Source organism: Macaca nemestrina, chromosome 10, assembly GCF_043159975.1.
Source record: "Macaca nemestrina isolate mMacNem1 chromosome 10, mMacNem.hap1, whole genome shotgun sequence".
NCBI classification, from domain to species: Eukaryota; Metazoa; Chordata; class Mammalia; order Primates; family Cercopithecidae; genus Macaca; species Macaca nemestrina.
The window spans coordinates 116,507,839-116,533,375 of record NC_092134.1 but is presented as its reverse complement, the minus strand read 5'-3'; the positions used below and the strand labels follow the sequence as shown (position 1 = coordinate 116,533,375).

Below are 25,537 nucleotides of genomic sequence, written 5' to 3'. Positions count from 1 at the left end.
AAAGACACAGACTGGCAAACTGGATAAAGAGTCAAGACCCATCAGTCTGCTGTATTCAGGAGACCCATCTCACACGCAGAGACATACATAGGCTCAAAATAAAGGGATGGAGGAAGATTTACCAAGCAAATGGAGAACAAAAAAAAGCGGGGGTTGCAATACTAGTCTCTGATAAAACAGACTTTAAACCATCAAAGATCAAAAGAGACAAAGAAGGCCATTACATAATGGTAAAGGGATCAATTCAACAGGAAGAGCTAACTATCCTAAATATATATGCACCCAATACAGGAGCACCCAGATTCATAAAGCAAGTCCTTAGAGACTTACAAAGAGACTTAGACTCCCATACAATAATAATGGGAGACTTCAACACTCCACTGTCAACATTAGACAGATCAACGAGACAGAAAGTTAACAAGGATATCCAGGAATTGAACTCATCTCTGCAGCAAGCAGACCTAATAGACATCTACAGAACTCTCCACCCCAAATCAACAGAATATACATTCTTCTCAGCACCACATCGTACTTACTCCAAAATTGACCACGTAATTGGAAGTAAAGCACTCCTCAGCAAATGTACAAGAACAGAAATTATAACAAACTGTCTCTCAGACCACAGTGCAATCAAACTAGAACTCAGGACTAAGAAACTCAATCAAAACTGCTCAACTACATGGAAACTGAACAACCTGCTCCTGAATGACTACTGGGTACATAACGAAATGAAGGCAGAAATAAAGATGTTCTTTGAAACCAATGAGAACAAAGATACAACATACCAGAATCTCTGGGACACATTTAAAGCAGTGTGTAGAGGGAAATTTATAGCACTAAATGCCCACAAGAGAAAGCAGGAAAGATCTAAAATTGACACTCTAACATCACAATTAAAAGAGTTAGAGAAGCAAGAGCAAACACATTCGAAAGCTAGCAGAAGGCAAGAAATAACTAAGATCAGAGCAGAACTGAAGGAGATAGAGACACAAAAAACTCTCCAAAAAATCAATGAATCTAGGAGTTGGTTTTTTGAAAAGATCAACAAAATTGACAGACCACTAGCCAGACTAATAAAGAAGAAAAGAGAGAAGAATCAAATCTACGCAATTAAAAATGATAAAGGGGATATCACCACCGACCCCACAGAAATACAAACTACCATCAGAGAATACTATAAACACCTCTACGCAAATAAACTGGAAAATCTAGAAGAAATGGATAATTTCCTGGACACTTACACTCTTCCAAGACTAAACCAGGAAGAAGTTGAATCCCTGAATAGACCAATAGTAGGCTCTGAAATTGAGGCAATAATTAATAGCCTACCAACCAAAAAAAGTCCAGGACCAGATGGATTCACAGCTGAATTCTACCAGAGGTACAAGGAGGAGTTGGTACCATTCCTTCTGAAACTATTCCAATCAATAGAAAAAGAGGGAATCCTCCCTAACTCATTTTATGAGGCCAACATCATTCTGATACCAAAGCCTGGCAGAGACACAACAAAAAAAGAGAATTTTAGACCAATATCCCTGATGAACATCGATGCAAAAATCCTCAATAAAATACTGGCAAACCGGGTTCAGCAACACATCAAAAAGCTTATCCACCATGATCAAGTGGGCTTCATCCCTGGGATGCAAGGCTGGTTCAACATTCGCAAATCAATAAACATAATCCAGCATATAAACAGAACCAAAGACAAGAACCACATGATTATCTCAATAGATGCAGAAAAGGCTTTTGACAAAATTCAACAGCCCTTCATGCTAAAAACGCTCAATAAATTCGGTATTGATGGAACGTACCTCAAAATAATAAGAGCTATCTATGACAAACCCACAGCCAATATCATACTGAATGGGCAAAAACTGGAAAAATTCCCTTTGAAAACTGGCACAAGACAGGGATGCCCTCTCTCACCACTCCTATTCAACATAGTGTTGGAAGTTCTGGCTAGGGCAATTAGGCAAGAGAAAGAAATCAAGGGTATTCAGTTAGGAAAAGAAGAAGTCAAATTGTCCCTCTTTGCAGATGACATGATTGTATATTTAGAAAACCCCATTGTCTCAGCCCAAAATCTCCTTAAGCTGATAAGCAATTTCAGCAAAGTCTCAGGATACAAAATTAATGTGCAAAAATCACAAGCATTCTTATACACCAGTAACAGACAAACAGAGAGCCAAATCAGGAATGAACTTCCATTCACAATTGCTTCAAAGAGAATCAAATACCTAGGAATCCAACTTACAAGGGATGTAAAGGACCTCTTCAAGGAGAACTACAAACCACTGCTCAGTGAAATCAAAGAGGACACAAACAAATGGAAGAACATACCATGCTCATGGATAGGAAGAATCAATATCGTGAAAATGGCCATACTGCCCAAGGTTATTTATAGATTCAATGCCATCCCCATCAAGCTACCAACGAGTTTCTTCACAGAATTGGAAAAAACTGCTTTAAAGTTCATATGGAACCAAAAAAGAGCCCGCATCTCCAAGACAATCTTAAGTCAAAAGAACAAAGCTGGAGGCATCACGCTACCTGACTTCAAACTATACTACAAAGCTACAGTAACCAAAACAGCATGGTACTGGTACCAAAACAGAGATATAGACCAATGGAACAGAACAGAGTCCTCAGAAATAATACCACACATCTACAGCCATCTGATCTTTGACAAACCTGAGAGAAACAAGAAATGGGGAAAGGATTCCCTATTTAATAAATGGTGCTGGGAAAATTGGCTAGCCATAAGTAGAAAGCTGAAACTGGATCCTTTCCTTACTCCTTATACGAAAATTAATTCAAGATGGATTAGAGACTTAAATGTTAGACCTAATACCATAAAAATCCTAGAGGAAAACCTAGGTAGTACCATTCAGGACATAGGCATGGGCAAAGACTTCATGTCTAAAACACCAAAAGCAACGGCAGCAAAAGCCAAAATTGACAAATGGGATCTCATTAAACTAAAGAGCTTCTGCACAGCAAAAGAAACTACCATCAGAGTGAACAGGCAACCTACAGAATGGGAGAAAATTTTTGCAATCTACTCATCTGACAAAGGGCTAATATCCAGAACCTACAAAGAACTCAAACAAATTTACAAGAAAAAAACAAACAACCCCATCAAAAAGTGGGCAAAGGATATGAACAGACATTTCTCAAAAGAAGACATTCATACAGCCAACAGACACATGAAAAAATGCTCATCATCACTGGCCATCAGAGAAATGCAAATCAAAACCACAATGAGATACCATCTCACACCAGTTAGAATGGCGATCATTAAAAAGTCAGGAAACAACAGGTGCTGGAGAGGATGTGGAGAAATAGGAACACTTTTACACTGTTGGTGGGATTGTAAACTAGTTCAACCATTATGGAAAACAGTATGGCGATTCCTCAAGGATCTAGAACTAGATGTACCATATGACCCAGCCATCCCATTACTGGGTATATACCCAAAGGATTATAAATTATGCTGCTATAAAGACACATGCACACGTATGTTTATTGCGGCACTATTCACAATAGCAAAGACTTGGAATCAACCCAAATGTCCATCAGTGACAGATTGGATTAAGAAAATGTGGCACATATACACCATGGAATACTATGCAGCCATCAAAAAGGATGAGTTTGTGTCCTTTGTAGGGACATGGATGCAGCTGGAAACCATCATTCTTAGCAAACTATCACAAGAACAGAAAACCAAACACCGCATGTTCTCACTCATAGGTGGGAACTGAACAATGAGATCACTCGGACTCAGGAAGGGGAACATCACACACCGGGGCCTATCATGGGGAGGGGGGAGGGGGGAGGGGGGAGGGATTGCATTGGGAGTTATACCTGATGTAAATGACGAGTTGATGGGTGCAGCACACCAACAAGGCACAAGTATACATATGTAACAAACCTGCACGTTATGCACATGTACCCTACAACTTAAAGTATAATAATAATAATTAAAAAAAAAATTAATTAAAAAAAAAAAAAAGAATTTAACTATTTTTATTGAAGGAGAAAGTGTAGAATTAACAGCAAAATAGTTTCTTAGAACTAGGAACCACATTTCAGCAGTACTATTTTTTCTATAATAATAAAATATAATTAGCATACATATTATCGATTAATCACAATCTTCTTTTTTACATTTGAAATAGTGGTAGAAACCCACAAACACATGATTAAGGGACTGAGAAAGTATTAAGTGGCAATAAAATTACATTTATGGGCGGAGCTTCTTTAGTTGAGAAGACAAATGTATAGTGTAGTTTTCTGCTTTCATTATTGCCTATAATCTCAGTGATCTTTTCATGATAGGAAATTCTTAAACCAATTCATAATACGTTATAACTGGTTTTTCTTGTTTGTTTGTCTGTTTTTTGTGAGATAGAGTTTCACTCTTGTTGCCCAGGCTGGAGTGCAATGGTGCGATCTCGGCTGACTGCAACCTCCACCTCCCAGGTTCAAGTGATTCTCCTGCCTCAGTATCCCAAGTAGCTGGGATTACAGCCACCCACCACCCTGCCCGGTTAATTTTGTGTGTGTGTATTTTTGGTAGAGATGGGGTTTCACCATGTTAGCCAGGCTTATCTTGAACTCCTGACCTCGGCAATCCACCCACCTCGGCCTCCCAAAGTTCTGGGATTACAGGTGTGAGCCACCGTGCCTGGCCTATAATTATATCTTAAAGTTTCATTCAAAACTGTTATTTCCCCATGTGTGTGTTCTAATTCTGGTATTGTCTTTGTAAGCACATGATAAATGAGTATTAACTTGCTGCTGCTTTCTCCCCATTCTCTATAACTTACAGGTGATCTCCGTATCTCAGTTAGGGTTAAGCTCAGCTCCACATGACAAAACGACAATACGAAGCAAACAAAAAAATAACTGGTTTAAACACGACAGAAGTGTATTTTTCTTAAGCAGTCTAGGATATAATATGATATCTTAAAGGTAATATCAGAGATACAAGCTTTTATCTTTCTTATCTGTCATCTTAAGCACATGGCTTCCATTTCTGTGGCCACTTTGTGGTTCGGCATGGTTGTTAATGATCTAGCTGACAGCATGTTCATGTCACAAGCTAGAAGCAGGAAGGAAGAAAGAAGGGCATGCCACCTCTGTCTAGAAAGATTTCTTGAAAGTGACATGTACTTCCATTTACATTTCATGGGCCAGAATTTTATTGGGAAATATGGCCACCCCATATAAACTGGGGCTATATTGAGGAATGGGAAAATTGGTAGAGGCAGGCATTAAAAATGTTTGCCACATCTTTCAAGGCCCTAGGGAAACTCTGGATTTTGTTCAGGGGTGTTAGGCCAATGCCGTGTAGCAATGTGATAGATACCAGAGAAAGACAGAGGACCGTAGAGATAAAACTATCTGAGAAATACCAGGCATTAGACAGGCCTTACCCGGCATAAGGAGCTCTAGATTACTCCTGCAGGGGCACCTTCCTTAGTGCCATGCTCTTTCATAATACGAAAGGTAAGTGAAGGGAAAAGAAATACCTTACTTTGATTAAGAGCATGAAGAGACAATGTGTTTTTGTTTGTAGGTTGGTTTTGCTTTTGCCAGTGAGGCAAACAAAGACAATAGAACTTCCTCTGGGGACTTTTATTAATTAAAAAAACATATATCTGGCTAAGTTGGTGTTAAATATGGTCCTTTGTGAACGAAGAAGAATTAACTAGATTACATTGTAATGGATGTTTAAATCTAGTAGGAGAAAAGAAATCTAAGTTTAAATAGCTCTTACTGGATTTTTAAAATATTTAGCAAATGACTACTATTTATTAGTATTATATAGTGTTCTCACATTTTGAAAACTAAAAAAAAAATTTAAATTTATTTGAAATATAGCTCTCACTGTATGTATATCCAGAAAATAATTTTTGAATATTTTCTCTAAACTGACTTGGGAATTCTGTACATTCATTTGTTAAATAATTTGTTTGGTGTACTTATAACAACAACAACAGCAACAGGAGCAAAAGCAATAATAAAGTCATGTTACCCTTTAAATAAAAGTAAGCATGTAGGTCGAGAACAATCTGAAAACTCAGGGAACAACATTACTCACTCCAGCTTGGGGAATATGCATGGATCCAGATCCCATAATGAAATCGAAACCTCCACTGAATATTTAATGACATGTGGCACAGTTATGGAAAAAGAGATTTATCGGTCAATGTAAAATGGTTAAACAATTGCACATGCTCTTCTTTTGTGAGGCCTGTACCCAAAATAACTTTGTTTACAAAAAGAGAAATCTAAGGCAAATAGCAATTTTATCCATTGAATAATACTAGCCATCTGCTTGTTTTCTGCAGGGATTTGGAAGGCAAGAGTGGCAGAACTCGTGATTTCATCAAGCATCTATAATTCACCAATTCTACAGCAATACAAATTTTGGATCCTTTTTCCATATAGAAATGTGATGTCTTCACCCTTTCATGGAATAGCAGGGAGGTTGCAAAGCAGGCCTCAAGGATTTGAGTTCTCTTTTGCTTTTCTAGTAGCTGGTTGAGGGTGGACTAGATTATTAGCAATTATACAAAATGAGTCTGATCTGTTATTGAGCTCTGTGTGTCAGACACTATGCTTAATTCTTTACACTACTGTCTCAATTAATTTAATCCATACCATAGTTCTATGAGGTACACGTGCTTACTCTCTTCACTTTACAGAAAAAGAAATCAAAGAAGAGATTGAAACTGACCAAAGGTTGCAAGGATGCTTGGGCTGAATTGGTAGAACTGAGGGCTCTAGACTAAAGGATTTCTATGATTTTCCCCAGTTTTGACCTTGACTTCCAGAGTTCTTTTAATGTGGATATTTAAACCATGTTGGAAAGTCATCTATGAGCATGCTGGGCAGAACTCCTGACTGAAAGCAGGAAACACACCCCTGGATAGCCGACTAATGGAATAATGTCCTCAGTGTTTATGTTTTTGGAATGATTTACAGAAATAATTTTTAAAAATCTCCCAGGGTCTCCAGGGCAAATCAAATAGGTAGCTGAGGTGCAGCTACTGCCATGGCCAGGGTCATCCAGGGCCATTATCACTGCACCAAGGTGAGTTTCCTGAGGCAGCGTGACCTATGTTCCCTCTATGCTCATCCCCAGACCCTTGGAGAATCAGCCCATCGGTCTCAGGGAATCCATTAACTTCCTGAAAGCAGATGAGACATTAGAATGTAGGCTATATGAATGTTTTTCTGAGAGGAAACTGACAGCTTTTCAATGGAGAACTATTACATTATTATTATTATTATTAAAAGAAGTTTGCCAATGAAAAGAGAATAAGATGGTCAAGATATCTTGAAGGGAAAGTGGGGCTGACAGAAAGTTTCTTTTAACATACGAAGGAACTGGGAACATCTTTGACTTCAGGGGAAAAAGGCAACAGAGAGAGAGAGAGAGAGAAAGAGAGAGAGTGAAGAAATAAGAGGAAAAGAATCAATAGAACATTGTTCTAGTGGGGATTGGTGGAGATAAAATTGGTCATAGAAAGCAACAGGGACGACTCTTTCCCCTGAGAGAAAGGAGAGGATGGTGAAGATAGAGGATAATAGTTGGAAGGAAGAAAAACTGAAAGGTAAGTTACTGGTTGAAAATAAGAGATCAGGGATGAGATTAAAATCAGGAGAAAAGTGGACAAGTTTGGAAAAGCTGTCTTGAGGGATACCACTAGCATGGGGGGCCAGCTGGGATGGAAGAACAAAGATTTGTTTTTTTCCTGGTGGAGTGATCCAAACTTTAATTCCTGAAGGGCCTATGTCCTTTGTAGTCCTGCCTGGATTGGGCTGTTGTAGTTTCCCCATTGACCTTAATCACAGGGCATGGTAATACTAAGAGACGCCCTAAAGGATCTCCTGTATTCCATGCGTACTCTTCCCTACCTCTGTTGTGGAGTAGTAGACTGATTTCACCTTGATAGTTCGAGTCAATCACCCCAGCCAACATTGTAACTCCCTTCTTAGCCTGTTGACTTAAAGGTAGGAGGAGCCCAAAGTGTCCAGGTGGCAATCTTAGCTTCCAGTTTAATGGAATCACTGTTGTGTCTCTTGGTGGAAGCGTTCCTCCTTCTGGAATTAAGACCTTTAGGCCCGCAGAATGTAATGTCTCGGGAACAGAAATAAAACATTTTGCTAGTGGATCACTAGGGGTGATGGAGAGTGGTGCCACTTCTACTTCTACCCCTTGATTTCTAGACCTGTGAATCCTGGCTGTGGGAGAAATAGTACCATATATTGGATGCTGATTCGGAACATACACGACCTTCTGGAGAACTCTGCCCTAGCCCTGCAAAGTATTGTCACCTAGTTGGCATTGTGATTGTGACTTCAAAAGGCCATTCCACCGTTCTATCAATCCAGCTGCTTCAGGATGATAGGAACATGGTAAGACCAGTGAATTCCATGAGCATGAGCCCACTGCTGCACTTCTTTAGCCGTAAAGTGAGTGCCTTGGTCAGAGGCAATGCTGTGTGGAGTACCATGATGGTGGATAAGGCCTTCCATGAGTCCACGGATGGTGGTCTTGGCAGAAGCGTTATGTGCAGGATAGGCAAACTCATATCTAGAGTGTCTATTCCAGTGAAGACAAATCTCTGCCCTTTTCATGATAGAAGAGGTCCAATATAATCAACTTACCACCAGGTAGCTGGCTGATTCCCTGAGGAATGGTGCCATATCAAGGGTTCAGTGTTGGTCTCTGCTGCTGGCAAATTGGGCACTCAGCAGTGGCCAAAGCCAGGTCAACTTTGGCGAGTGGAAGTCCATGTTGTTGAGCCCATGCATAACCTCCATCCCTGCCACCATGACCATTTTGTTCATAGGACCACTGGGCGATGACAGGGGTGGGTGGGGAAAGAGGCTGAGTGGTGTCCACAGACACCACTTGGGTCATCCTATCTTCTTGATTATTAAAATCCTCCTCTGCTGAGGTCACCCAATGATGAGCACTCACATGTGATACAAATACCTTCACACTCAGATTAGAGAAAATAGTTCCTATCCAGACTTATTCATACCTTCTTCTACATTTGTGGCTGCCACACATGGTTGTATGGTTTGTGCAATGTGCAACTTGAGGGCATGCACTCCCATTGTAGGCATGGTGCATTTGTATTTTACCATGATTTTCTGGCAGATGGCAGTAAAGCATCTTGTTCTCACAACATCAGTATGCCACAGCTTTCCAGTGATGAAAGTAGTGTCTTGAAGGGACACTTGAGCCTTTCTCAAACTTGCAGAAAGGGTGTTCTGTGTCCTAGCAGCAGCCCTAGGTACAGAGGGATAGCAGAAATCATGCAGTGGGTGGAAGGATGCAAGGCGGCTCCTGATCCTATGCTGTAGTCAAAAAGGTCAATCCTCTGTCTGCTCAATAGACCTGTACTTTTCTGTCTTGGCTAATGCAGATCATCTTACTTTGCGCTGCTCTTTCCAAATACCAAGGATGATTAAAAACCTAGCCCCATTCTCCCTTTATCCTAAAATCCTTTCCAGAATTGAATGCCTGATTATTTTTTCTCTGCTAAGTTTATTCACCAGCACCTGAACTGCTTTTCACAAGGCACTACCTTGTGTTAATATTACTATATTTTCAGATGCGTATGTCTTTATAGTCCCTAAATAATTTGAAACCCACAGATAACAGCAAAGCTAGTTGAGCCATCAAGGCACTATCAATCCATGTGGCTCAACCATGAGCTAAAGATACCCTTTCTCACAGGTGGGCCTATCTAGCTTGCTGTCCAAATAACTGAGGCCGGTACTATTCCTTAAAGTCAAGAATCCTTAGGTATCAAGGTAATTTATTTCACAAGGCTCTACAAGACCTTCTCCACCACTTGCCTCTCTGATCTTCTACTCTCCTCCCATACGCACTGGTCCCAGTTATACACTCCTCTTGTTCCTCCCACCACAGAGTCTTTGGGCTTGCCATTTCCACTGCTGAACTCTTCACTCCACATTCCATGTGGCTTGTTCCCTTGCCTTCTTCAGTACTGGCTGACATGTCACCTTCTTAGTGACACCTTCCTTGTCCATCCTATTTGAATCACAGTAGACCTCCTTCAGCAGTTCCTTATCCTTCCTGGTTTATTTTCCAGGATATTACCACCTTCTAACATGCTATCTTAAAGTATTTATTTTGCATATTGTTCATTTCCCATCACTCAAGTATCAGCTTCATGAAGACAGAGAATTTTGTCTGTTTCCTGCCCTTGGCACCAGTCCAGGATCTCCCTAGCACAGAGAACACAGCAGGCAAGTCATTCTATATTTAAGTTATTGTTTGCAAATATACTCTCCTAGATTGTGTGTACAACCACCAAAGTATTTTCTAAACCAAAATTTGATACACGTGTCTGACATTTTAAAGTCACTTCCAGATTTCTGTGCAGCCTCAGCATAGACTTTGGGCACTAATGCTGCCATATTTTGGGAAAATTTTGAGGATTCAAAGACAATAAAATGGTGATTTGAACAGGATCATTCTGTAAAATATAGGACTTATCACTGCTAAACTGTGGCTGGATAGACAACAGGCTAAATCCCAAAAGAAATTCTTTAAATCTCTGAAGAGGGTATCTTGTGTGACAGCTGTGGCAGTAGAGAGATTCTTACGCACTCAGGTTCTTTCAAATCACAACCTAACTACCTAGTTTACTTAAGTGAGGTCATCAACATATAGTAATATATTGTCTCTTTATACACACACACACACACACACACACACACACACACATATATATAGTGAACGAAGTTTGAAAAATTTCTCTAGGTTTCTGTTTAAAGACCCTCAGTCAAGCAATAATACTTCTTTGAAACCCAAGTCTCTTCAGCAATATTTTTCTTCCCTGTGGTGATGGAAAAATAGCTGACTATAGAAATAAGTGAAATAATTTAGAAAACATTTCAGAATAAGTATGAGGATAAAATGGAGGCAAAGAATGAAGGAGTAATTTCTCATATTCTGCTTTAAACTTTCAGCTATACAATTGTTGTCATCAGCATGTACACTTTGAAAGTTATGAGGTAAAGTGATGAACAAGCTGTTTGATTATAATCAATAGAAGATAACATGCTGAGACCAAATAACCCTGCATGTTAATCCCAGAACCACATTAACTTCAGCAGTCTCCATCAGCTTTAATTTTACATCCCCCAGTAACGATATTTTTTATAGTTGTCAGAGACAGTTAATCTTCAAGTTCTAAGATAGTCCATCTACTTTCATCAGGAAAAAAAAAAAAAGAAACTGAAGCCTTGGATTTCACACAAATCTACGTGCTACAGTAAGGGATTATTAATACAGGTCTGTTGACTCATTATGCTTTTTTTGCTTGTTTGTTTTTGAGATGGAGTCTCGCTGTCGCCCAGGCTGGAGTGTAGTGGCACCAACTCGGCTCACTGCAAGCTCAGCCTCCCGGGTTCACGCCATTCTCCTGCCTCAGCCTCCGGAGTAGCTGGGACTGCAGGCGCCCGCCACCGCGCCCGGCTAATTTTTTTGTATTTTTAGTAGAGACGGGGTTTCACCGTGTTAGCCAGCATGGTCTCGATCTCCTGACCTCGTGATCCGCCTGCCTCGGCCTCCCAAAGTGCTGGGATTACAGGTGTGAGCCACCGCGCCAGGCCCCCTTATGCTTTTTGACAATGAATTGGAGATGTCTCTTTTTCTTTGAACAAAATCAGCTAAATTTTGAATAGATCTTTGAAAATGTTTCCAAGTGTCAGTCATAAAATTCAAGAGTTAGAAACAAGTGGCTGCTCCTGAAATGAAAAAACAGGAAGTAAAGAGGAATCCATCTTATTTTCGATTTTTCTGGAAGCCTCTCTTGTGTGTCCAGAACAAGCACAGAACGTCTGCAGGACGTTCTCTCATCGTCCCGATGCTGAGCTGGTGAGTGTGTTTATGTCCTGCCTCTCACTTGAAGAGGCACACGCTTAGGAAATAGCTGTTCACAATTAAATTAAGTATCATTTATCAACAACATTCTGAGGCCCAGAAAGTCTTTGTTCACGGAAAAGAATGCTGTCGGGCCACAGTGCACTTGGGAGCGTGTGTTCACTTACAGGATCCATCTAGTTTGGTAAAGCATCTTTAAGATTAAGATTTTCAAAGCAGTGACAATAACTTGATAAAACAACGGCCACACAGTTCAGTAATCTCTGCCCCCTAACTTTAGGGTATTTGTTTCTCACTTATTTCAGCATTTGTGTTTACCTTGCATTTTAACACAACCCTTAAAAACGAAGGACAAAGAGCAGAGACTAAAATGGATATAAGAAGTCTTTTTTTTTTTTTTTTTTTGAGGTGGAATCTCGCTCTGTCACCCAGACTGGAGTGCAGTGGCGCGATCTCCGCTCACTGCAAGCTCCGCCTCCCGGGTTTACGCCATTCTCCTGCCTCAGCCTCCCGAGTAGCTGGGACTACAGGCGCCCGCCACCACGCCCGGCTAATTTTTTTGTGTTTTTAGTAGAGACGGGGTTTCACCGTGTTAGTCAGGATGGTCTCAATCTCCTGACCTTGTGATCCGCCCGTCTCGGCCTCCCAAAGTGCTGGGATTACAGGCGTGAGCCACTGCACCCGGCGATATAAGAAGTCTTAATGTGGGCTGGGTGCAGTGATTCATGCCTGTAATCTCATCACTTTGGGAGGCTGAGATGGGAGGATCGCCTAAACTCAGAAGTTGGAGACCAGCTTTGGCAACATGGCAAAACCCTGTCTCTACAAAAAATACAAAAATTAGCCAGGTGTGGTTGTGTGCACCTGTAGTCCCAGCCTCCTCGGGAGGCTGAGGAGGGAGGATCATTTGAGTTCGGGGGTCGAGGCTGCAGTGAGCTAGGATCATGCCACTGCACTCCAGCTTGGTGACAAAGGGAGACTCTGTCTCAAAAAAATTTATATTAAACAATTATTTTAAAAAGGAAATATCAATGTGAGCCTTTAAGAATGGTTACACTGGGCACAGTGGCTCACGCCTGTAATCCTAGCACTTTGGGAGGCCAAGGTGAGTGGATCATTTGAGGTCAGGAGTTCGAGACCAGCCTGGCCAACATGGTGAAACCCCACCTCTACTAAAAACACAAAAATTAGCCGGGGATGGTGGCATGTGCCTGTAGTCCCAGCTACTCAAGAGGCTGAAGTTGAAGCATCGCTTGAACTCAGGAGGTGGAGGTTACAGTGAGCCAAGATTGTGCCACTGTATTCCAGCCAGGGCGACAGAGTGACACTCCATCTCAAAAAAAAAACAAAACAAAAAACAAACAAAAAAACAAAAAAAGGCATGGTTGATGGTTAAACCTTAAGTTCCTTGCGTAATAACCCCAAAGAATGTATGAAAGTGAAATCAAACCATTTAACTCCTTGGTTAAAACACTTGGACATAAATAGTCTGAAGAGCTAAATATGACAGAGGACCAAGAGCTTTAACTTGCTAACTAGCCTTTATTGGTTATGTCTATTTAAACAAAGTTCAGCCAAAAAGCAATTAACCTCAAACTTGACAGATCATTGAGAAAAAAGTAAGTGTATTTAAGTCACCTGGATAGTTAACTTTTGTGTTTTTCTTTTGTAAATTAAAAAAAATGTTGAGAGTTGAGAATGAAAGAGACATATTTAGAAAATATACTTTATCCAATTAGAGTTTTCAATTAAAGTCAACTTCTTTCTAAATTATTTTTATTTTTTAAAAAAGTATTTACACAGAAAAATAATTTGCATGAATATGCTTATGGAAGCATTGTTGTTTTTTGTTTTCTTGCTGTTTTGAGAGACAGGGTCTCACTATGTTGCCCAGGCTGGTCTTGAACTCCTGAGCTCAAACAAACCTCTGGCCTCAGCCTTCCAAAGTGCTGGGAAAACAGGTGTGAGCCACTGTACCTAGCCCAGCAGTGTTTGTAATGAGAAACATTTGGTAAGGAATTTAAATATCCCATAGGTGAATGGGTGAGTATATTATGAGATAATTGACCCAATAGCCATTTTAAGTAGTTATGAAGAAACATGCTTGTAATGAAATTGCAAAAGAAATGAAATTACAGAAGAAAACCTGATGAAATTATTGATAAATAAAAAGGTGAATGAGGATTCAGGATATAAGGATTGTATGTACTGATTTCAAGTATTTGAAAGAACTTCCAAAATCTTTATGTTGAAAGAGCTTCCAAAATCTTTATGTTGTGGCTATAAATTTATTGGTTTCACTTGAAGTAATATATTAGATTTATTTTGATGCCAAAGAGAAACTGTAAAAATGGTATTGATAAAAATCTAAAGGAAACCAGAAGGCTTAGTTTCTTTTTAAACTATTTGACTTTAAATAAAAACCGGTTCAGCAAATACCCTTTTTAAGTCCCTGCTTCTCCACCCCACAATTTGTTCGGTATCTGAAGGCTTTGGATAAGCCTATAATGTGTAATGTATTATTCTGTAACACTATCCCTTACTTTTCTCTAATCCCTCCTGTTTAAAAAGTTAGCAAGAAATAAGCAAACAAACAAACCCTCAGCTAGCAAAGAAACTATGGAAAATGACAGATATTCATAGTGGTTTTTTGCTAGTTGCAAAAGAACTAGTAAAACTACACCTGGGAAGTTCAAAGACGGTCTATTGACCATAACATTTTTCTGACATTAAGTGAAGTTTACACTATAATACTCTTTTTCAGGGGCCTCATTTCTGAAACACTTGGCAATTACAAATCTGAAGAAGGTATATACTCTTTAGTTGCCAAAGAGCAAGAGTAGTAAATCTATTATCTAGGTGGAATGGATCATTTTATGAAAGTTGGAAGTGAAGCTCTTACATTCTTACATTTAAGGTATGGAAAAAGGAAACCCCATTTTACAGAGGTGCGGAAGGGGACTAAAAACATGAAAATCAGTTTTTAGGTTTTTGCAAATAGTTTAAATTCAGAACTAAAGCCTTTCCTTTATTTTTGCACAGTTATTTTGCTTTTTCTTCTGGAAATATAGGGTCATCAATGTCCTCTAATGCTGAGCCAGCAATCCTAATTGAATACAGACGTTAATCAAAAGAATCTATAAAGACACTGTGAACATAGTAATAGGTGGAGATTCGTGCTTCTCTAAATCTGATGTGCACACTAACCACCCAGGGAGAGAGTTAAAATGTGGATTCTAATTTGGTAGGTCCGGGTGGGTTCTAAGATGTTGGAGTTCTAACAAACTCCCACCTAATGCATTGCAACTGCTGTAGGGACTAGTCTTTGACAAACACAACTCCAGGGTGACAAAAGGCAAAGTGGCATCCCTTTATGAAAGTGAAATCAACAACTGACTGAGGCAAACCATACGGCTCTTGCCAGATAGAGATGGAGCAGCTACAGATGTGCTCTAGCTGGCTACTGGTGCTGGGGTCCAGTGCCGCCTGAGGATGAAATGAGAACTAGTTAAAAGTATCTAGTTCAGTGGCTGATTACCACGTAGGTGCTTGATCATTTTTCCCCCTTTTTCTGTAAAATAATTACCAAAGGAAACTTAGCATTTTGTACGGAGAAAATCAAATGTTGATCAAGAGAGTGGGGCAATGGGTATAATGCAGTATGCAGCAGACGTTATATCTGAAATGTGTTTCTTTTGGAACAAGTCTAACCTTATTTAACCAAAGAAGCTTGAAAGAGAAACTTTCTGTAAGAGAAGTAACAGGAAAGTCTACAGAGGGTCTGTGGGGAGGAGCTAGAACTGAACTATGAAGCTAAGGAAATTAGACGAGAAAGGAAGGTTGATGGAGCAACGTAACGTGCCTATATGGGGAGAAAATCCTTGAGAAATTGCTAGAGATGGGAATGCCCAAAAGACTTCAGAGACAATAAACATTCAGTTCTAAGTTATTTGCTGGGTTATAGACCAAGTAACATAAATTCTGTCTATTGCCCCAAGGCAATGTGGGCTGGACACATACAGTCTTGTGTAGAAAGTAGTTTGGTGCTGGAGGATTTGGGGTAGTGCCAGCCTGATGGTGATGTGCTGCTGGGAAAGAACAGCATGCACAGAAGGCAACACAAGGAAAGACCATGGAGAATTCACCAGGAGATCATTAGTGACCAGGGGAGGGTAACCCCTAAACAAACAACATTCCTCAGAGTTATTAGGAGAGACAATAGGTTTCCCATTGTGGGGGCATTACAAGGCAATTTTTTGTTGGCCTTTTAAAAGGATAAGGTAACTTTAGCAAGCTGGAGTCCTTGGGAACATTTAGGGAGTTGATAATTTACATAAAATAAGGTGCTAATTGAGGCAGTGATTGCACAAATAAATACAGAAAGGAGAGATATACATCCAGAAATCAACAGAAAACTTCGCAAACATGAGTTTACTTTAGATTTCAAAGTATGGGAGAGTAACAGTCATTGTGGGATCTTGAACAGTAATGTGAACTAAATGGTGCAGCATTTTGGCCAAACCAGTAGGACAAGTTTAGAAGAGCATATCAGTCAATCTTATGAACACATTTTTTCAAAAGTCTTAAGACTAGAATATCTCCCCATCTTCTGTCAAGTTTTTACCTGAAGATGTTATAGCATAGGCTTAGCATAATAATTCAACCCAACTTTTCAATTTAAGTTCATACTCTTAAAGGATGTCCTTCTTAACTTCCTAAGACAGCTCCTTGCACATGTCAATTTCCCTATAGCATATTTTCATAGTGGAGATGGAACAATATGTAATTTATTAATTAGGGATCATGAATTGCACTGTGTAGATTGATATTGGCTTAACACTGAATTTTTAGGGGAAAAAATCTGTCATACAAACCATGGCTGCCTTGAATACTTTATGCTTTGTTCATTCTGATAGTAGATGATGAAGGAGAGAAGAATTTTAAGAAGCCTATGCTGATAGCAAAGGAAGACATTTACTCTGAAGCCAAAGCTAGATGTCGTCACTGTATTTGATCAATAAGTTTTAGGTTTTATATCTATGCATGTAAGCTAGAAATGCTATGATCCATATTTTTTATTAAACCTTTTTTTGAAAGCAAGTCATAAAAAGCAAGACTGAAAAAGTTGAGGTTTCTTAGAAAAATAACCACTATTTTATAGTGGAACAAATTTTGTCTTCATGTCTTACCATCCTACATGCTGCTAGATTCCAAAGGAGAAGCTAGGATTACTCTTTCTCTTCCCACTTGGCCCCAGAATACAAAGCTCAAGATGTAACTCAATCTACCTTTCTGGACTCATCTCCTTGTTCCTTCTTTTATTCCATATTCTAAATGTACCAATATAAATGACCATTCCTTAAAGCTGCCCAGTGTGTTCCATGTATTTGCTGCATGTCCTGATCAGCCTTCCTTTTCTCCATTAGCCTGAAACATCTAGCCTTTCTCTTAAAATCAGCTCCTTGGCACCTATCTGCAATTATTTTTCTTCAAAGAACCCTCAGGGTCTTGTATTTAGTTTTGTTATAGTACTTCTATGATTCTTTAAATATTTGGTTACAAGTGTCTTTCCCACTGGTCTATGACTTCCTTAAAGGCATGAACATTGTGTTATTCTTACACATTATTTTCATGCTTAGTGTATAATAGATGCTCAAAAAATATCTGGTGATTACAATGCATAACAGGGAAAAATAAGCTCGAAAGGTAAAAACTAAACAAAACTACAAGCCCATCACAGTATATCTCCAGCTAATCCTAGTGGATTTTAGTGACTAAAGGAAGAGGGAAAGATGTGGAGGAGCCCTGGAAAGGTGGTGCAAGGAATTAAGAGTTAATTTATAATCTGTAGAACCAATTGTTGCTTCAGAGAAATATTCAAACAGATTCTCCTTATTTCAATTAAATTCACTATATACCCACCCAAAACATAAAAGGCCATAGTTGCTTCCCTGTTCTGATTCTTTGAAACATCAGGATTCAGTGGGTCCACCAACTGAATTTGGGGTGGACTTGGAATATATTTTATTGTCAGTGATTGGGGCAGACATTCCCATTCCCAGTGCATTTAGAAAGGCAAGATCAAGTTGATAGTGTGTAATTGGTTGGCAATTTACAAATAATAATGGGTTTTAAATGGCACACAATCCTTTGCCAGGCCTTCTACAGAGAGGTGAGGTCTATTTTCCCTCCCTTTGAACCTAGGCTCTGTAACTGCTTGACTAATAGAACATGTCTGAGGGATGCTGTTGGTTTCTGCATCCATACCCTAAGAAATAGGCAGCTCCCACTTCCTGTTTCTTAGGCCACTCACCCTTGGAACCTAGGGACCAGGTGTGAGGAAGCCCAAGCTGCCTTAAGGAGAGGACGTTGTGGATAGGAATGTGCTGTCAGGACCACTTTGCCAACCATGTGAATGGGGAGTCTTGGAAGTAGATTCCTTTCCCACCCCAACCTATCCAGGAGGCTTCCTGTTTTCTCCATTAGTAGGAGGCATAAGACATAAACTTGAAAACCATTTCTTGTGGTAGTTATGCTCCTGGTGACGACATTGCTCCTTCTGTCTGAACTCTATTCATTGACTAGTATAAAATACAATGTGCTATGCAGATAGAAGGTAGAAAAGAGTTTTATTACTGACCTCTGCAATCTGTTGATATTAAGGTAAAATTTGGTAACTTCGTAATCATATTGACTTCTTATTTAGAGAAGCTTTCCCCTCATTTTCAGGACCACAATCCAGATACATATGTAACTTATTTAGGACAGAATAATACTGTTCTCAAACAATTCCAAAAGTTTTACATTTTTTCATATTGCTGTAAAATTTAAATAACAGGCTGATAATCTTATGGCATTGAATATAGTGAAACTATCTTTAGCCTACGAAAAGTAAAAGTTTAGGAAAGCAAAACCTCAAAAATAAAACAAAATTTCTACTTGTCTCTGGTTTGTCACTATAATGTATTCCAAAGAATATGATTATGACTAAATCTATATAGATATATTTTAAGTGAGTACTTTCATAATCATAGATAATTGAGTGGTAACCATCTATATTGCCTAAGCACAAAGTCATATTAGTTGTTTCCCCCCAGCTTCATTAAGATAGGATTGAAAAATAAAACTAGTATACATTTACAGTGTACAACATGGTATTTTGAGGTATGTATATATTGTGAAATGATTAATTTAATCAAAATAATATTTATGCTTACATACTTAACATTTGTTTTATGGCGAAAACATAACACGATCTACTCTTTAAGCAACTTCAAGTCTACAATACATTATTATTAACTGTCACCAGGCTGTAAAATAGATTTCCAGAACTTATTCATCCTGTTTAACTGAAACTTTGTACTCTTTGAGCAACAGCTGCTGCAAAGTTGTATTGTTATTACGAATGTAAAACTTAGATTGGTTAAATGCTAATGTTTCCTCTACTTAGACACTGGAGTAAGGGCCAAGAATAGCAAAAGTTTGCCCTCTAAAAGAACTCTAGCCCTGATACTTATCTGAAAATTTGGATTTCTCTTCAAAGCTCATTGGTAATTAATCAAAAACATTATCATAGGACCAGTGCTTACCATTTCATATTTTCTTTTACTATTTCCTGCCAAAATCATAAAGTGTGTGCATGTGTGTGTGAGTGTGTGGAGGCAGGATAGTTTAAAATGTTTATCCATTTGGGAGTATAAAGCAGTAGGTAAAGTTTTGGATTTATTTTTCATTGTATTCATCTAGTTCATCCATCTGTAGATGAATTTGTTTCCCTAAAATGAATATTATTAATGCTGCTCATTCAAATGTTAATGAAGTAATGCTCACAATTCCGCAAGATATTTATAAACAGAGTGCTGCTGCTAACTTGCAGAGGGCATTGATGAAGTGGCAAATTTCTGAAACCATAAGATAAAGCCCATTGCTATCTAAGGCTGTTGAAACCTAAAAATCAATCTTTTAGCTTTTTATTCGTAGAAACTTAGGAAAATAAAATGCTGCAGAAACACATTCTTTCTTTATAATCCCTGAATTGTCTTGCATGACCAACAACATTTAGGCAGTTAATTATTTATACCATCAGAGATGAGTCTATCTTCCCTCACCTATGCCATACTAGAGGGAGAGTGACAGTCCCTGAGCAGGAAGATAGTGGAGGCATTGTGCTGGAATGCTCTGTGGTGATGTAACTGACAAGGAATCTACCACAAATCCCAGTGCTGAGCATTCATTTCTCTCTTTCTTGCAAGGGCAAAGGTTATATACTTTCTAAGAGCACACTTTACAAAAGACATATTTAAATGTACCACATTTTTGGCCACTCATGGAGGAAATAATTGTGTAGAAGAGCTCCGAGGAGATGCTTTCTTAATGAAGCATTGGTGAATCAGAGATATGTAGATGAAATTTTCCTGAGATGATACCATCTTCAAAAATAAGGAAAACCCTTTGAGCTGAAACATGTTTTGGATCCAGGAAACCTCTGTTCATAGGAGGGAAATAATTGAAAACACCTGAACCTTACATACCACTTGTTTCACGTGTTCCTATTACAAATCTTTGAGGGAAAGAGGTTGGGAGGGAAGTCTGTGAGGGGTGAGATGGCTTATTGGCCATAGTCACCAGAGCCCTTTTGGTTGTATGTTTATACTCCCAATGTGAACATGATAATCATCACAAATGGAGACAGCTGGAAGAAATTTTAAACCATGAAATAAGTTAACTTTTATTGTGCACTCTTAAATTTCCTGCTAGTCTCTTCAAAACATTATGACTGCACAGTTTCTATAGTAACCATGAAAAAAACAGAACAGTCTACACGATTTGGCCAACGCATGATTCAAAGATAACACTTAATGGTGCAAAGTGGCAAAAAGTGTTATTGACAGTTTTCTGAAAATGTACAAGTCTGCTCCGGAGTGTCCAAAAATGAGGAAATAATGTGAACGGTGTGGCCCAGCAACAAGAAAATATTTATGCTGAAATATAACCAGAAAGTATATGTAAAGTTGTTTTGTTGAGCAATGGATATCTTCTCAGATGCTTGAGACTAGAATATTATTTTTTTCCATCTTGGAAATACTAGTTATATTTTATTAGAAGTACTTTGTAAACCATTTTAACCTTTGTAATGCACAATTCAGTGGCATGAAGTATATTCACAATGTTGTGTAGCCATCACCTCTATCCATTCCCTGAACATTTTTCATCATCTCCAACAGAGACTCTGTGTCCATTAAATAATAGCTTTCGTTCTCCCCTTCCCAGCCCAGCCCTAGTAAACTCTGTTATACTTTCCATCTCTATACATTTTTTATTCAGATAAGTGAAATTACATAATATTTATCCTTTTATGTATGGCTTATCTCATTTAACATCATGTTTCCAAGTTTATCCACGTTGTAGCATGTATTAGAACTTCATTTTTTTTTTTTATAACTGAATAACATTTCATTGTATTATACACCAGCTTTTTAAAATCCATTCACCTGTCGATGGACACGTGTTGTTTCTGTTTTTGGGCTTTTGTGAATAATATTCTATGAACACTAGTATAAAAGTGAGACGGCCAGGTGGGAGGGGTTCCCTGGAGGAACTCCAACCAGCCTGCCACTGAGGCGGAGCCTTGGGTTCGGCCCTTTGCAGCGAAGAGACGGGTCCCGCCTCTTCCTGTGTGGAACCTGGTATTCCAACGCCTGGCGGGAAGCACTCTAGCAGGGGACTGTGGCCTTGCAGAGGATCCCAGTTTCCCCCATTTAACCCCCTTTTCATCCAATAAAACCCTGCTTTACTCACCCTTTAACCGTCTGCGAGCCTAAATTTTCATGGCTGTGGAACAGACAAGAACCCTATCTTTAGCTAAACCAAGGAAAAGTCCTGCAACAAAAGCTTATGTTTGGGCAGGGCATGGTGGCTCATGCCTGTAATCCCAGCGCTTTTGGGGTCCAAGGCGGGCAGATCACCTGAGGTCAGGAATAGCAGACCAGCCTGGCTAACATGGTGAAACCTCGTCGCTACTAAAAATACAAAAATTAGCCGATCAGGGTGGCGGACGCCTGTAATCCCAGTTGCTCGGGAGGGTGAGGCAGGAGAATCACTTGAACCTGGGAGGCGGAGGCTGCAGTGAGTGGAGATCACACCATGGCACTCCAGCCTGGGCAACAGAGTGAGACTTCATCTCAAAAAAACAAAAACAAAACAAAACAAGTTTGAATCCCTTGGCATATTTTTAAAAATATATTTTTAGCTCTTGGTGCTTGGGTGTAATAAACCAACAAAACTCAATGAGTTTCTCTTCATGGTCACCACTGATAAAATTTTTGGGTTATTTTACTGTTAATCTTTTAAAAGAAGATATTGGGGAAAAATTCTCACTTTTCTCTTTCTCCTCAAACTCCAAGAAAGTATGCACCATATTGTCCTGTATATGCTATATAAAGATACATAAATCAATTTAAATAGAGCTACAAGGTATAGACAGGATATTGTCACAGAATCTGAAGCAATCATACCTTCTCACTACAAATAGGGTCAACATTAATAATGGGCATATTTCATTTTTTTAACGTTTAGACTGTTGATAGGTATAGAATAAGATAGCTATAGGGACTGAGGATGACATTTTTAAAAGGTAGCTCCATTATATTATTTAATTAAAATATTTTTGTTCCTTTGTCATTTCCTGTTTGTGTCCATGGGATTTTGCACATAGTAAGTATCACAAGCTGAAAGGTGAGACTCTTTTGGCAAATTTTAGATGTGTAGGCAGGTTTAAAAACTCCCAGCTGGTTACTCCGTAGAAATTTAACTTATTATTTCATTAGGAATCTGAATTAACCCCATACTTCAAGGAGACAGATTCCAACTGTAGAGAATCAGACAGACTCCAAGACTTGTAATTCCTGACACATATGCTTTTGGAAAATGCATGTGCAGAAACTGTGGAAGTTGTAGACCTGATAGTTGGGTGGAGTATAAAAGACTGAAGTCACAAGGGCACTTCATGTGAACAAAATAAAGACTGTGCTGGTTTTGCTTTTGACCAGTGTTTTTTTCTCAACGGCTTAGAAAACAAATCCTTTAACTTGTCCACTAACTCTAGCTTTTTCTTTCAGAAATGGTGACAGTAAAGTCCAAAGGAATTATTATTATTATTTTTTTCTAAGAGAAACTATTTTCTTGCTTGCTTGCTGCTGGCTTCCTCTCCTGTGTGATGAAGGTTGGTTGCAACATGCTAGGCATCTTCATTTTCTCTAGACTTGGATATTATTGTCCTGAGCAAAAAAATAAGTGGCAATGCATGGTGAAATGTAATTCTGACTGGAAGCACGCTTCAGTTGTTATCGCAATATGAAGTAGAGGTGTTCAGAGTCTTTCCATTCATATTAACCTTAAATGAAGACCCAGAGTCATCAGGTCTTGATCATACTCACAGATGCACGACAGTAACAGCAGGAAAGAACTTTTTTGTTGTCTTTTCAGACAGAGTCTGGCTCTGCTGCCCAGGCTGGAGTGCAGTGGCATGATCCTAGCTCACTGCAGCCTTAACCTCTTGGCCTCAAATGATCCTCTAGCCTCAGCCTCTCAAGTAAGTGGGACTACAGGCATGTGCCAACACACCCAGCTGTTTTTACATTTTTTTTGTAGTGACAGAGTTTCACTATGTTTCCCAGGCTGGTCTTGGACTCCCACCTTGGCCTCCCAAAGTGTTGGGATTACAGGCATGAGCCACAGTGCCCAGCCATGGGAGGAAATTATTTTTATGAGAACTCAACTTTTTCCAAGGTGAAAGGATTATTCTTTTTTTTTCCCCCTGTGAACTCAACTCTGTAATGTGCACTTGTTTAGTTTACAGTTTAATGGTGATTTATGATGTTCAGGGCTCTTTGATGCCCAAGCAGCTGAGCTATTATATTTCATTATCTGGGCATGGATACTGTTTACTTCTGGTCTTGAATATGCAGATCAAAATGGTTTTGAGGCAGCCAGTTTACTGACCCATTTTCACACCCTTCGTTTTCTTCTTGGTGGTACTTGAGTAGTACCTAATTATCTTTTCCTTTAAATATTTCAGGTATGCCCCAGACTTGAAAGAAACCAGGTAACATACTTAAAGTGTAATAGAAAAAAAAAAAAAGCAAGCTTTGTTTTCCTGTGTACAGCAGGCTTGAATTTTCTGTAGGAGTCTTAGCAGGAGGGCTTACAGCCTGAGATGTTTGTGTTCTATGCCTCCTCTACGAAAGTGGAACCCGCTATGTTTGCTCAGGCATTTGATTTTCTTTTATTTATTTATTTATTTATTTATTTATTTATTATTATTATTATACTTTAAGTTGTAGGGTACATGTGCATAACGTGCAGGTTTGTTACATATGTATACTTGTGCCATGTTGGTGTGCTGCACCCATCAACTCGTCATTTACATCAGGTATAACTCCCAATGCAATCCCTCCCCCCTCCCCCCTCCCCATGATAGGCCCCTGTGTGTGATGTTCCCCTTCCTGAGTCCAAGTGATCTCATTGTTCAGTTCCCACCTATGAGTGAGAACATGCGGTGTTTGGTTTTCTGTTCTTGTGATAGTTTGCTAAGAATGATGGTTTCCAGCTGCATCCATGTCCCTACAAAGGACGCAAACTCATCCTTTTTGATAATGCAAATCAAAACCACAATGAGATACCATCTCACACCAGTTAGAATGGCGATCATTAAAAAGTCAGGAAACAACAGGTGCTGGAGAGGATGTGGAGAAATAGGAACACTTTTACACTGTTGGTGGGATTGTAAACTAGTTCAACCATTATGGAAAACAGTATGGCGATTCCTCAAGGATCTAGAACTAGATGTACCATATGACCCAGCCATCCCATTACTGGGTATATACCCAAAGGATTATAAATTATGCTGTTATAAAGACACATGCACACGTATGTTTATTGCAGCACTATTCACAATAGCAAAGACTTGGAATAAACCCAAAGGTCCATCAGTGACAGATTGGATTAAGAAAATGTGGCACATAGGCATTTGATTTTCTCTAAGTTATGGAATGTCTTTGACCAGCACGGCAGGGAGCCTGGATTGCAGGTCTTTTTACTCTTCCATACAACTGGGCCATGACACCATAAAGGTAAAGCTGGGAAAACAAGAACAGGGTAACTAACAAGAAGTGCACACCACACTTCTTTGAAAGAAGTAGGTTGTGGGGGGAAAAAAAAAACTCATGAAATTTCAACTGACTGAAAAATTTTGGAAATTGATAGATCAGTTTGGGGCTGAGAGGAGAGACATATTATCAATGCAGAGATTGAAGGAATATGCCACAAAGTCGAGATAGAAAACACTGATATCAGAAAACGTAACTATTAGACTTTTACAACTCCTTTAGGGCGCGTTTCACATGAAAGAGCATTAAGTATTAGTCCCTCTCTCCCGGCTGTTAGTTACCAACTCCCCACTCACAAAAAGTGGCCCCATGAGAAACTGTTATAAAAGCTTCTTTTCAGGTCCCAAGGAACACTCCTTGGAGGGCTAGAAGGATATCCCAAGTTTGGACGGTCCAGTTTAGACCACTGAGGACAATAAGAGATACGTGA

The 25,537-nt window shown here is 39.2% G+C and overlaps 1 protein-coding gene across 1 annotated transcript in view; it reads right to left on the bottom strand.

Annotated features, from left to right (window-relative positions):
• Nucleotides 1-9,828: 9,828 nt before the first annotated feature.
• LOC105492138 (lamin tail domain containing 1) overlaps nucleotides 9,829-25,537 on the bottom strand; it is a 152,022-nt gene continuing 136,313 nt past the window's right edge. The window contains exon 9 of the mRNA XM_071072021.1: nucleotides 9,829-10,278. The gene's annotated coding sequence lies outside the window, so the exon portion shown is untranslated. The remainder of the gene's footprint in view (nucleotides 10,279-25,537) is intronic.